Raw genomic sequence first — 12,233 nt, 5'->3', positions numbered from 1 at the left:
AGCGAATATTGCAGCCATCACCCTTCTCTTAAAAAGACTTTGAGATGAATGTGCTCACAAGCACATTCCAACATACACACACTTTTACACAAGCACATTCCAACATTCACACACTTTTACACAAGCACATTCCAACATTCACACACTTTTACACAAGCACATTCCAACATACACACACTTTTACACAAGCACATTCCAACATTCACACACTTTTACACAAGCACATTCCAACATTCACACACTTTTACACAAGCACATTCCAACATTCACACACTTTTACACAAGCACATTCCAAAATATATACACTTTTACACAAGCACATTCCAACATTCACACATTTTTACACAAGCACATTCCAACATTCACACACTTTTACACAAGCAAATAAATAGACTTTTCTATCTGGTGGAGGTTTCTCAGTATTGGAACCTTGGATATCTTTGTGGTGAAATCTTTTCTTATTTTTTAGTTTCTCAACCCAAATGAAAGAACCCTACATAGGTAATTTTAGAGGAGGCTACAGTAATGAGAGAAAATCTTACAGCCTGAACACTGATACTTGAAACAAGGGAGCAGAGTTGCACATGGATACTAATAAGAAGGTCTTGGAGCTAACAGACTGTCAAAGTCTGCAGCAGCAAAGCACATTAATTCTGTCATGTTCCCTGTCAGTACTATATTAGGGTGCTAAATTGAGTATTTCCTGAATGACTTTACTTACATCTTAGGTTACTAAGCCATGGCTGCGTTTGCAAGAGTGCTTATATTTGAAGTGCTTAATTTAAAGTGTAACTAGAATTTTTAAATTGAAGCCGGAGTTATTCAGGAGTTAAACAGGAGGAGAAACTAACAAATCAACTATTCCTGCTATTAAGGACTGTTTATAACTACCACCACACTTCCAACATGCCTATGGATTGTGCCTGTACCTGGACCCCCTATGCTGCTCACATCCCTCCTGACCTCCTCATGCAATCTGCTTATCCATTCCAACTATGCCATACCAAACGACGCAGCAAGTTGACCCCTCTAATGGACCTTGGTTGTGGCTCCAAAATCTTGAGGCTTGGTGAAATTTGGATCAACTCATTATCCTTTCCTCTTAAGTTTAAACTAACCTTTCCATAAATGTTATATTACTGTCACCCTTGTATCCAGCCCATCTGTGTCACCCCTGTCTGTCTGTCCCCTCCCCTTAGAGTGTAAGCTCTCACAAGCAGGGCCCTCTTCCCTTATGTGCTTCTCCTTTACTTGAATTTACAACAGTACCCCCCCCCCCTTGGTTGCCGACACCATGCTGCTTATCTAAGTGTTATGCAGCAGTGAATTAATCATGTATCTGTCCTGCATTGTTTGTAATGTTAATAATTGCTTTCTTGTGTGCTCATTTGTTTATGTATATTGTAAGGCGCTGCGGAACCCTTGTGGAGCCATATAAATAAAGGATAATAATAATAATAATTATTATTAAAGGACTCATTTCCCTTAAGATTGTAAGCTTGCGAGCAGGGCCTTCCTACCTATATATCTTTTTGTTATTACCCAGTTTTGTTCTATTAATGTTCCAAATGTAAAGCACAACGGAATATGCTGCACTATATAAGAAACTGTTAATAAATAAAATAAATAAATTGTCAGCCCTTCCAGCATTGAGCAGTGTGGAGGGCAGCAGAACAGAGCAGCAGAGCAAAGAGCAGCAGAGTGGAGAACAACTGGACAGAGTGCAAGCAGTACTGGGGAATTTCTCTCTGTAAGTGTGATTCAGAGACAGTTGCTAAAACTTTCTGTACTGAGCAAAGAGACAGTCAGACAGAGACCCTAAAGCATATACTGAGGAGATTGCAATTAAATGCATAGAGCCTACTGTAGTAAATAAAAGACCAAGTGAGATACATTGATGTCTAGAATGGCACTAGGTCATAATTGCGCAGTGTAATGGAGACAGCTTTATTTAAAGCTACAAAGCTTTAGGTATGCATCAAGCTACATTAGGAGTGAACTAAACTTGAGAGCCTTATTGCCAACTGCATCCTAGCATGGCAGATTGATTAGGTTCTTAAGTTCACTAACAAGCAGTTACCTAGAACAACCTACTGACAATTTAAGTGTAGGTATAAGACCATGGTCCAACTGTACAATAGATCTACAGTACATGTGCACAAAGCTTTGGACAAAGTAGATGAATGGACTTCTCAAATACTAATGCTAAAAATAGTTATATTTTGAAGAATACTTGCTGACCATTTAGTTGCCCCATCCGGGAGGGGGCAGCCAGGTCAGCACTACTGGGGGGGCATGGTGTGATAGAGGTGGGCGGGTCTGAGGCATGATGACGAGCTTGTGTCATCGTAACCACGCCCCTGCTATACCATGCCATGAGTACAGCAATGTGAATCTGGGCCAGAGCCACAATGACACGATTCAGTGTGAAATGAAACATCAGCCACCTTTAACAGTTGTACATTATTATTCCTTTGAGCATCATACAGCTTAAACGAAACAAAAAACACAAGAACCATTGTTTCAAGACTGATGTTACTGATAGCTCTCCTCTGTAATTGTATACATCAGAATTAATTACTCATTCCTTGGTAAATTAACACTTCATGTCAACATATGCTGATGAGAACACTTCACTCCGGAAGTGGATGGCCACGGTCAGGTGTCTCCAGCCTCCAGGAGACGCCCCTACTTTTTGAGGTTTTTGGGAGCCTCCTGGCCATTCTGGGTAGAGATCAGTGGGTTCGGTTTCTAGAGATCCGAACCCACCTGAATTTACCAGATCCGAGTCGGATCCAAGCTGGTTCGGATGTTCCCGCCTTCCCGACTCGGATCTCTCAAAATCGAGGCAAAACCAAAGAGATGAAATCTTGCGGTTTGCGAGCTGTCATCTCTATGATCAATGTAGTATATAAGGGACCACGTGATGGATGCCATTTCACTCCGGCTGTGGAGACTGAACAGGGAGGGTGGGTAGTGTAGAGCTGGGAGAGGTGCTGATGCTGTCTGATGTGTCCTGGGCTGGTGACTACTGATCCATTCTGGGCTGGTGCTGTGACAGCTGTCACTGTGCTGTCTGCTGTGTCCATCTGGGCTGTTGCTGATCCATATGGGCTGTCTGTGCTGTCTGCTGTGTCCTTGGCTGGTATTTTTCATGTCTGCTGTGTCCATCTGGGCTGGTGCAGAACTGCAGATACATCTGGACTGGTGCTGGGACAATCTGGGCCCAAGTTCTGGACTAAAAAAAAATATATATATAGTCAAAAAAAATCAATCAAAGTGTCATATATTTTTCTGTGTGTGTGTGCGTGCGTGTTAGGCTTAACTGAAGTACCGTATAAGATCCAGCTAGCAACGCAAGTTGCAAGCTAGTGCTGCACGACTCCAGTAGTGCTAAAAAAAAAAAAAATCAAAGTGTCTTTTATATTTTTCTGTGTGTGCGTGCATGTTAGGCTTAACCGCAGTACCGCACAAGATCCAGCCAGCAACGCAAGTTGCAACCTAGTGCTGCCCGATTACAGTCGTGATCAATCTGTGCTCTGGGCCCAAGTTCTGGAGCTGAAAACATAAAAATCAATTCTTTTTTTTTCTAATAATTGTCTGTGTGTCTGTGCGTGTTAGGCTTAGCCGCACAAGATCTAGCAAGTCGGCAACGCAACCTAGTGCTGCCCGACTTAAGTCGTCATCAATCTGTGCTCTGGGCCCAAGTTCTTGACCCAACCCCCCCCAAAAAATTGTGTCTTTTTGTGTGTGTGTGTGTTAGGCTTAGCCACACAAGATACAGCAACGCAACCTAGTGCTGCCCGACTCCAGTCCTCACCAATCTGTGCTCTGGGCCCAAGTTCTGGACCACCCCCAAAAAAATTGTGTCTTTTGTATATTTTTTTCTGCGTGCGCACGACTGCATGTGTGTGAATTTTGCAACCGCACCTTGTCTACACTATTGGTGCTTGTGACACTGCTTCAAGACCACAGAAAATATGGAGGGCTGTCACATGACAGGAGAGCAAGGCCAAGAACCACATGTTGTAGCTGCCGCCAGCAGTCAACATGATAATGCAAGGCCGTCAACTTCCTTATCCTCTATGAAGGCCCATGCCTTCAATCCTCAAGGGTATCCCAACCATCATCTTTGCACCGTCCTCAACTCTATTAATAATTATATCAATCAGTTTTGAGCCAGCAAGCTGGATGCAACCTTTTGGCCCTTTAACTAGATGGAAAAAATCAATATTGTGAGCTGTGAGGTAACCAAAATTGACTGGAAACGAGTGGAAATAAATGTTATTGAGGTTATTAATACTGAAGGAACAAAAAAAGCACATTTTATGTGATATTAGCAGTTTTTTCGATTTTTTAAGAAAAAAATCCAGATCCAAAACCAAAACACGAAAACAAAACACGGAGGTGAGGTTTTGGCAAAACCAATCCAGATCCAAAACCAGGGGAGATGCAGATCCAAAACCAGAACCAAAACACGGGGGTCGGTGCACATCTCTAATTCTGGGAGGGTAGGCAAGTATGTTTTGAAGTAGTTCTTTTATAGAAAGTGAGTGAGTGTGGGGTTGAGTGTGGGGGTGACTAGGACTAGAGTTTGGTGATTAGAGTTATATGGCATTCAGCATTAAGGGGAAAAGCTTGGAAGTGCTACAGGAGTGGGATTTTTCCAAATAGGAGATGTAATTAGGTGTTTAATATTTTTGCATTAATGCATTGAAGATAGTGTTCATCTTGGATGTTCAGTACTTGTGCAATTAGAGGGTTACTCAATGTACTGTATATAGCTTAATATATGGAAATACCTTTGTTGTACAGTATATAACCTTTAGGAATGATAAGGCTTTTTATCAATTCATTGGTTTTATTTACTATTTGTAAATAAATTATAAATTATAAAATGTCTTCTTATCTCTTTAATGAATTACTAAAATCCCTTTGGGGTTATTCAATCCTATTCTGCGTATCAGAGGTCTTACCTTTATATACATATATCTGTAGGATATTTCACAAGCTAATTTGCTTTGTATCTAAACAAAACATTTTTTTATACTATGATACATCTCCCAAATCATCAGAGTTTATAATTCTCTCATGCATGTTTGTTATTATTTTGATATTAGAGTAATTGATACAGTTCAGTAATCCTATTATGTTCCTTTACATACACTACTGATCTATTGTAAACATCTTTAACTTAAGAGGCAGTCTTTTGAGATAGATGTTATTATTTACTGAAGTCTTTCACTGGTACCAGTAGCATGTGCTTTAATAAAGTTTTAATTACACCATCCCATTTAAAATGTACTGTTATGTTTATACATCTCATGATACCAAGGCTGCAAATGAGATTGTTTGTGACTTATGAGTATATTTACGTTTTGTAGAAGCATTTCAATTGTTTTTAGTGGTAATTTTTAGAAACTCTACCAAAATATTCAAATGTATGTTTTATGGAGAAGATAATACAACTTTGCAACAAGGATCTGCATATTTTATGTCATTCTTTACCCAAACACAAAATATCTGTATCAATACCAATGTAATAAAAGTACCATGCAAATACAGTAAATTGTGATGTTTTAGCTCATAGAACATTAAACTGATGTTACGTTGTGTAGTTGTGCTGGTAGCAAGAAATACAGTTTAGCCTTGGAATACAGGGAAAAAACATTTACATTGGAGGAGGGTATAAGTGTAACTTCAGAATAGCAGGCAATGAGGCCACAATCTTATGCCAAGGAACCAGTTGCCACTGCCAATTAAATGGCATTGGTGAAACAGAGACACATACATTAACCCTAATATGTGTGTTTGTATTTTACCTTCACCAATAATTATTGGTCTCATTGAGAATCTCTTAACTATAAAATCAGGTTGGCTACTCTCTGTCACCAACTAATACCATTCCCATCTCCAATATTTTGCCTGTGCAGCTCAAGACCCACTTCTTAAAGCTTTCAAACTCTTAACCTAACCCACTGGTCCATGATTCTTTCTCACTACCCAATTTGTGTAACCCGTCTGTCTGCCCCTCCCCTTTAGAATGTAAGCTCTCATGCGCAGGGCCCTCTTCCCTCATGTGCTTTTCCTACCCTTACCCTTGTCTTACATTGTTTGGTACTGTTAATAACTGTTTTCTTATGTGATCATTTGCTTATGTACTTTTGTAAGGTGCTGTGGAACCCTTTTGGCACCATAAAAATAAAGGATAATAATAATAATAATAATAATAATAATAATAATAATAATAATAATAATAATTAATGTACTGTAATAAATAGTACAGTAGTTAAATGCACTAGTAACTAAAAATGCCATTGAAAACATTGTTGGAGACAATTGTATGACTTTGGAGAAGTAAGGTTGTAGTCTGTGTAGAATAGAATATTCAGACACTGAAAACTTGAATGATAAGATAAAAATACCGCTTCTGTCAATAACCGTGTCAGGCACACAGGCATGAGCATGTGTTTTTCTAATTATCACTGTGAGATGCACTACTAAACAATGCAATAGGGAGGGAAATGTCAAAGGCATTACCTATATAACAGGTAACTTTTATCTACAATACAGTGTATTTTAGGAAGAATGCTCTACATGGAAGTGGCACACACACGCGCACACATTTTAAGTGCTATATATATATATATTTGTAGATCGTCATTATAAAATATTTTTTTACTTTAATAAATCTGTAATTAAGTCTTTTTTTTTTTTTTTTTTAGCAAGTTCTGTTTCATTTCTTATCGTTGGTCCTGCAAGTGATTTATGGTACTGCAAGTGATGCAGAGGCATCCGTGTGTGCATCTTTTACCAGTCGCACGTCTGCAACTTTATGGGTGTGTCTGAATGTGCAAGGACTGCGATGCCCACTTCCATCATCTCCAGATGTTGCAATCATGCTTGGTGCGTCTTTAGATGACACCATCCATTGCACCATTGAAACTTGCACCAGCCCTACACTAGTTGCAGAATCTCTATCTGAGCATGGCCTCCAATGTGAGTGTGAAGCGTCTGTGTATGCAACCACTTCAGCAACACGCCCGCTTCTCTCCCACAACACACCCATAAGACGGACCATCTCTATTTGTCTGAATAGCCGCCTCCCAGTCATCACTCAGGAACGTTCATTACATTTTCAATACACTTCTGCGTGAGTGCATCTGAAATCGCAGCTGTGACTCTGTACGAACACGATCGGAACACATGCGCTGTGTGAATCAGAGACATGCGCAGTAAAATAACATTGCTCAACTACTTCTGACACTGACATAGTGTGCAACTCAGAATCAGCCTCGTAGTATTTATCCATGTAAAAAGGAAAATATATATTGAAAAACATATGCTCTATAATAACCAGTTTCATTGTAGGGTTATATTTGATGTTCTGTAACATGGAATATTTGCAGAGTTTCCTTATGTGAGAAACCCCTCACCAGTTATTACAATACATAACTCTTCCTTACAGTGCTTTGCATGGTCCCTTTGCACTTATGGATGAAAATACAGCTTAATCTAATCACTTAGCACCTCACAAAATCGTTAAATAATTACTTTTGCTGATATTGTTTTCCTCTATTCTGACACAATATTGACCTGAGATAAAAACACAGAAAATCCCCATACAATAACATATACAGTTGTACATTATTATTCCTTTGAGCATCATACAGCTTAAACGAAACAAAAAACACAAGAACCATTGTTTCAAGACTGATGTTACTGATAGCTCTCCTCTGTAATTGTATACATCAGAATTAATTACTCATTCCTTGGTAAATTAACACTTCATGTCAACATATGCTGATGAGAACACTAACATTTTACTACATACTGTATTTGTTGTTGTTGACTAAAGAGGTCATATAACACTAAAGGCCATAAACTTTACTAGGTAGCTGACACAGTGCTAACAGTAACAACTGAGTTCAGCTATTTACAGCAATGTTATCACAACCGCCTATAAAAACTCTTTGCAGAATGTTGGGAAGCCTTTCAGGATTGGGATACAAAAGACAGAAGCAATGGGGCGCTAAATAATCAATCACTGGAGACCCCTGTGTCAGGCAGCAGCTCAAAAAGTGGGTTCTGCACCCCACTAACAATAGATAAACAGGTAAAAAGGGAAATCTGAGTACTCAGTCTGAGACAGTTGACTAGTTCAATAGAACAAATTTATTAAAAACATATACATAATAACAATACTAATAACGTGTTAGATATGGACATTTAAAATGTATAAAATTCAATAATGTCATCAATATAATGCATCAGTGGACATGAATGCCCATAATAGCAAAAATAGAAGAAATAGTAGAAATAATAGTCCTGAGAGTTAATGGGTTCTGTCCAACAGTTTCTCACTATGGATACGCTGGGCAGAATTTACGAAGCAGCGGCTTCTGTAAGCCGCTGCTTCCCTGCGGGTTGCAGGTACATATTTAAAATGGCACCCGGGGTCAGTGTAATGCCCGGCGTGCTTTACACTGACTCCAAATGCCGTTTAAAATATGGAAGCAAAGTCAACCCCTGTTGACTTTGGTGCATTACTGACCTTCCGGTGGATTATTACAGCCCTTTTATTATCTGCATTGGCCACTGAATGTTGCCAAGGACTGTGGAAAAACCATTCATCCAATACCGGTAACACTCTCGCCTAAGGGATACCTTGTCCACTTTTCTTTCATCAGCCAGTTTATGACTGTGTACTAAATGGAAGGAGGATCCATTAAGGAACAATCAGATATGGTTCACCCATACTAATATGTGGCTTTTTAACATTAGTATTTATTAGTTATTCACTATTATTTCATTTTTTATTTTTCTTGTATATGCACTTTATATTAGTGTAATATTGTATTAAATTTTGTATGAGAATTGCGACATCATCTGTCCATTGGTAATCCTTTCTATACATACCAGTAGCGCTGGAATTTTTCTTCACTGAAATCTAAACTCTTTAGACACCTTATCAGAATCCTATCTTACCCAAACATTTCTACCTCATTACCTTTAAAGTCAGGGATGCTGTTAGACAAACCTAGTCATTGGCTACGGCTAGGGCATCAATGGTTAGTTGTTTCTAAAACACTGCATCAATGACATACAGTAATGTCACTCATTTAGTATTTTTCATGCCCCTTCGGCACACCCATTGAATGTGCTGGCAGCTGACATGAGGAGATGCACCTGGAAGCTTCTTATCTTTAAAGGCTGCCATCTGCTGCTCCTCCACTGCATGGGCATTGTGGCTTTGTAATATCTGGAAGCAACAGTGTGGAGGGTACCTGGTGAGAAGAGGATGGCGCACCCATTACCATTATTGCACAGAAGGAGTTGGAGAATTGTAAATCAACCTACAGTACAATGTACCCATTATGCTATGTGCTAGAAAAGAAGACTTTTATCCTCTAAAGTTTGCACCTTCTATTTAATAAAATTAACATCTTGTTTTCACTATAACATAGCCTGATGCCCAATTTGTTTGCTTTATCATCTTGCCCACTGGTACCTTTGCCACATGACAAGCCAGAGTAGTGAGAGATTAAAAATTATGTTCATTATACCATGGAAGCCCAGCAGGGTACAAGTACGTGCTATGCAGAGATATATGCATTTTGGTCACATCTATACTTATTACCAAAAAACTGAACTGGATTTTGACAGGGTGTTTTCCTGTGAGCTATGCTGACCTCAATGTAAGCAAAAATGCATCTATTTTGTATTTTGTACTGCAAATGTAAAGCACTTTGAGTCCTTTAGGAGAAATGCGCTATATAAATAAAATTATTATTATTATTATTATTATTATTATTATTTCCTCTGCATTTGGGCGAATATATCCATTTTGTCTGTGCACACTTCTTTTGAGCAATGTACACCCACTACATTAATATGTAGTACTACTTCAGCTGCTTTATCATATTAGGTTACATATGTTGTTTCCATGTTGCATTATTGATGTAACAAGGACACCAAATCACATATTGCCAAAACAAAAAGTATATATAATCCTTGTAAACTTTTATTTATAGAAACCTAAATTACATGTTTTATAAAGAAATACTAATTTACATTGTCATGTTTGTTTACTGTGTAATGACAATTAATATGTAATGTGATGATATTTAATTACCATGCAATGTGTTTGAATCAACAGATTTCTGTGAAGGTTTAAATTAACCTAAATAATAATATTCCGAAATTGGAATTTCTTATTTAAATTAAATGTCACAAAGAAAATAAGTCTTGCGGATCATTTTTGAAGGCATTGTTTTAATAGGGAAGATCACCCATATTTCACGTGGTGTGCTCTATCTTGTTATTCAGGACATAAGAGGAGCAAAAATGCAGGACCATTATTATTTATTAATTAAGGAGGTACCATTTACAGTCAGGTCCATAAATATTGGGACATTGACAGAATTTTCAGATTTTGGCCTCTATTCACCACCACAATGGTTTTGAAATGAAACGAACAAGATGTGCTTTAATTGCAGACTTTCAGATTTAATTTGAGGATAATTACATCCAAATCGGGTGAACGGTGTAGGAATTACAACGGTCTCTATATGTGCCTCCCACTTTTTAAGGGGCCAAAAGTAATGGGACTATCAACTCAAAAGCTATTTCATGGACAGGTGTGGGCTATTCCCTCGTTATTTCATTATCAATTAAGCAGGTAAAAGGTCTGGAGTTGATTCTAGGTGTGACATTTGCATTTGGAATCAGTTGCTGTCAACTCTCAATATGAGATCCAAAGAGCTGTCACTATCAGTGAAGCAAGCCATAATTAGGCTGAAAAATCAAAACAAACCCATCAGAGAGATAGCAAAAACATTAGGTGTGGCCAAATCAACTGTTTGGAACATTCTTAAAAAGAAAGAACGCACCAGAGAGCTCAGCAACACCAAAAGACCCGAAAGACCACAAAAAACAACTGTGGTGGATGACAAAAGAATTATTTCCCTGGTGAAGACAAACCCTTTCACAACAGTTGGCCAAATCAAGAACACTCTCCAGGAGGTAGATGTATATGTGTCAAAGTCAACAATCAAGAGAAGACTTCACAAGAGTGAATATAGAGGGTTCACCACAAGATGCAAACCATTGGTGAGCCACAAAAACAGGAAGACCAGATTAGAATTTGCCAAACAACATCTAAGAAAGCCATTACAGTTCTGGAACAACATCCTATGGACAGATGAGACAAAGATCAACTTGAACCAGAGTGATGGGAAGAGAAGAGAAGGAAAGGAACTGCTCATGTTCCAAAACATACCACCTCATCAGTGAAGCATGGTGGTGGTAGTGTCATGGCGTGGGCATGTATGGCTGCCAATGGAACTGGTTCCCTTGTATTTATTGATGATGTGACTGCTGACAAAAGCAGCAGAATGAATTCTGAAGTGTTTCGGGCAATATTATATGCTCATATTCAGTCAAATGCTTCAGAACTCATTGGACAGCGCTTCACAGTGCAGATGGACAATGACTCGAAGCATACTGCAAAAGCAACCAAAGAGTTTTTTAAGGCTAAAAAGTGGAATGTTATGCAATGGCCAAGTCAATCCCCTGACCTGAATCCGATTGAGCATGCATTTCACTTGATGAAGACAAAACTGAAGGGAAAATGCCCCAAGAACAAGTAGGAACTGAAGACATTTGCAGTAGAGGCCTGGCAGAGCATCACCAGGGATGAAACCCAGCGTCTGGTGATGTCTATGCGTTCCAGACTTCAGGCTGTAATTGCTTGCAGAGGATTTGCAACAAAGTATTAAAAAGTGAAAGTTAGATTTAGGATTGTTTAGTTTGTCCCATTACTTTTGGCCCCTTAAAAAGTGGGAGGCACATATAGAAACTGTTGTAATTCCTACACCGTTCACCTGATTTGGATGTAATTACCCTCAAATTAAATCTGAAAGTCTGCAGTTAAATCACATCTTGTTTGTTTCATTTCAAAGCCATTGTGGTGGCGAATAGAGGCCAAAATATGAAAATTCTGTCAATGTCCCAATATTTATGGACCTGACTGTATACTTGACACTTGTCGAAATATAAATACCAGCATGCATTTGCACCTATGTATATGCAGGCACCTTAAATGTGTAATATAAAAATGAAATCCATAATGAAATAAGAAAAGATGTGCACTGACCCCCATGTTTTGTTTTTGAATTTGGATTAATCTTTGTGTTTTGGTTTTGAAAAACTACCCTCAAATATTTTGGTTT

The sequence above is a fragment of the Taudactylus pleione genome, unplaced genomic scaffold (genome assembly GCF_031769625.1).
Source record: "Taudactylus pleione unplaced genomic scaffold, aTauple2 ptg000041l, whole genome shotgun sequence".
In the NCBI taxonomy this organism is placed as follows: domain Eukaryota; kingdom Metazoa; phylum Chordata; class Amphibia; order Anura; family Myobatrachidae; genus Taudactylus; species Taudactylus pleione.
The sequence above is the reverse complement of the archived record's forward strand: the minus strand, read 5'-3'. Positions refer to the sequence as shown.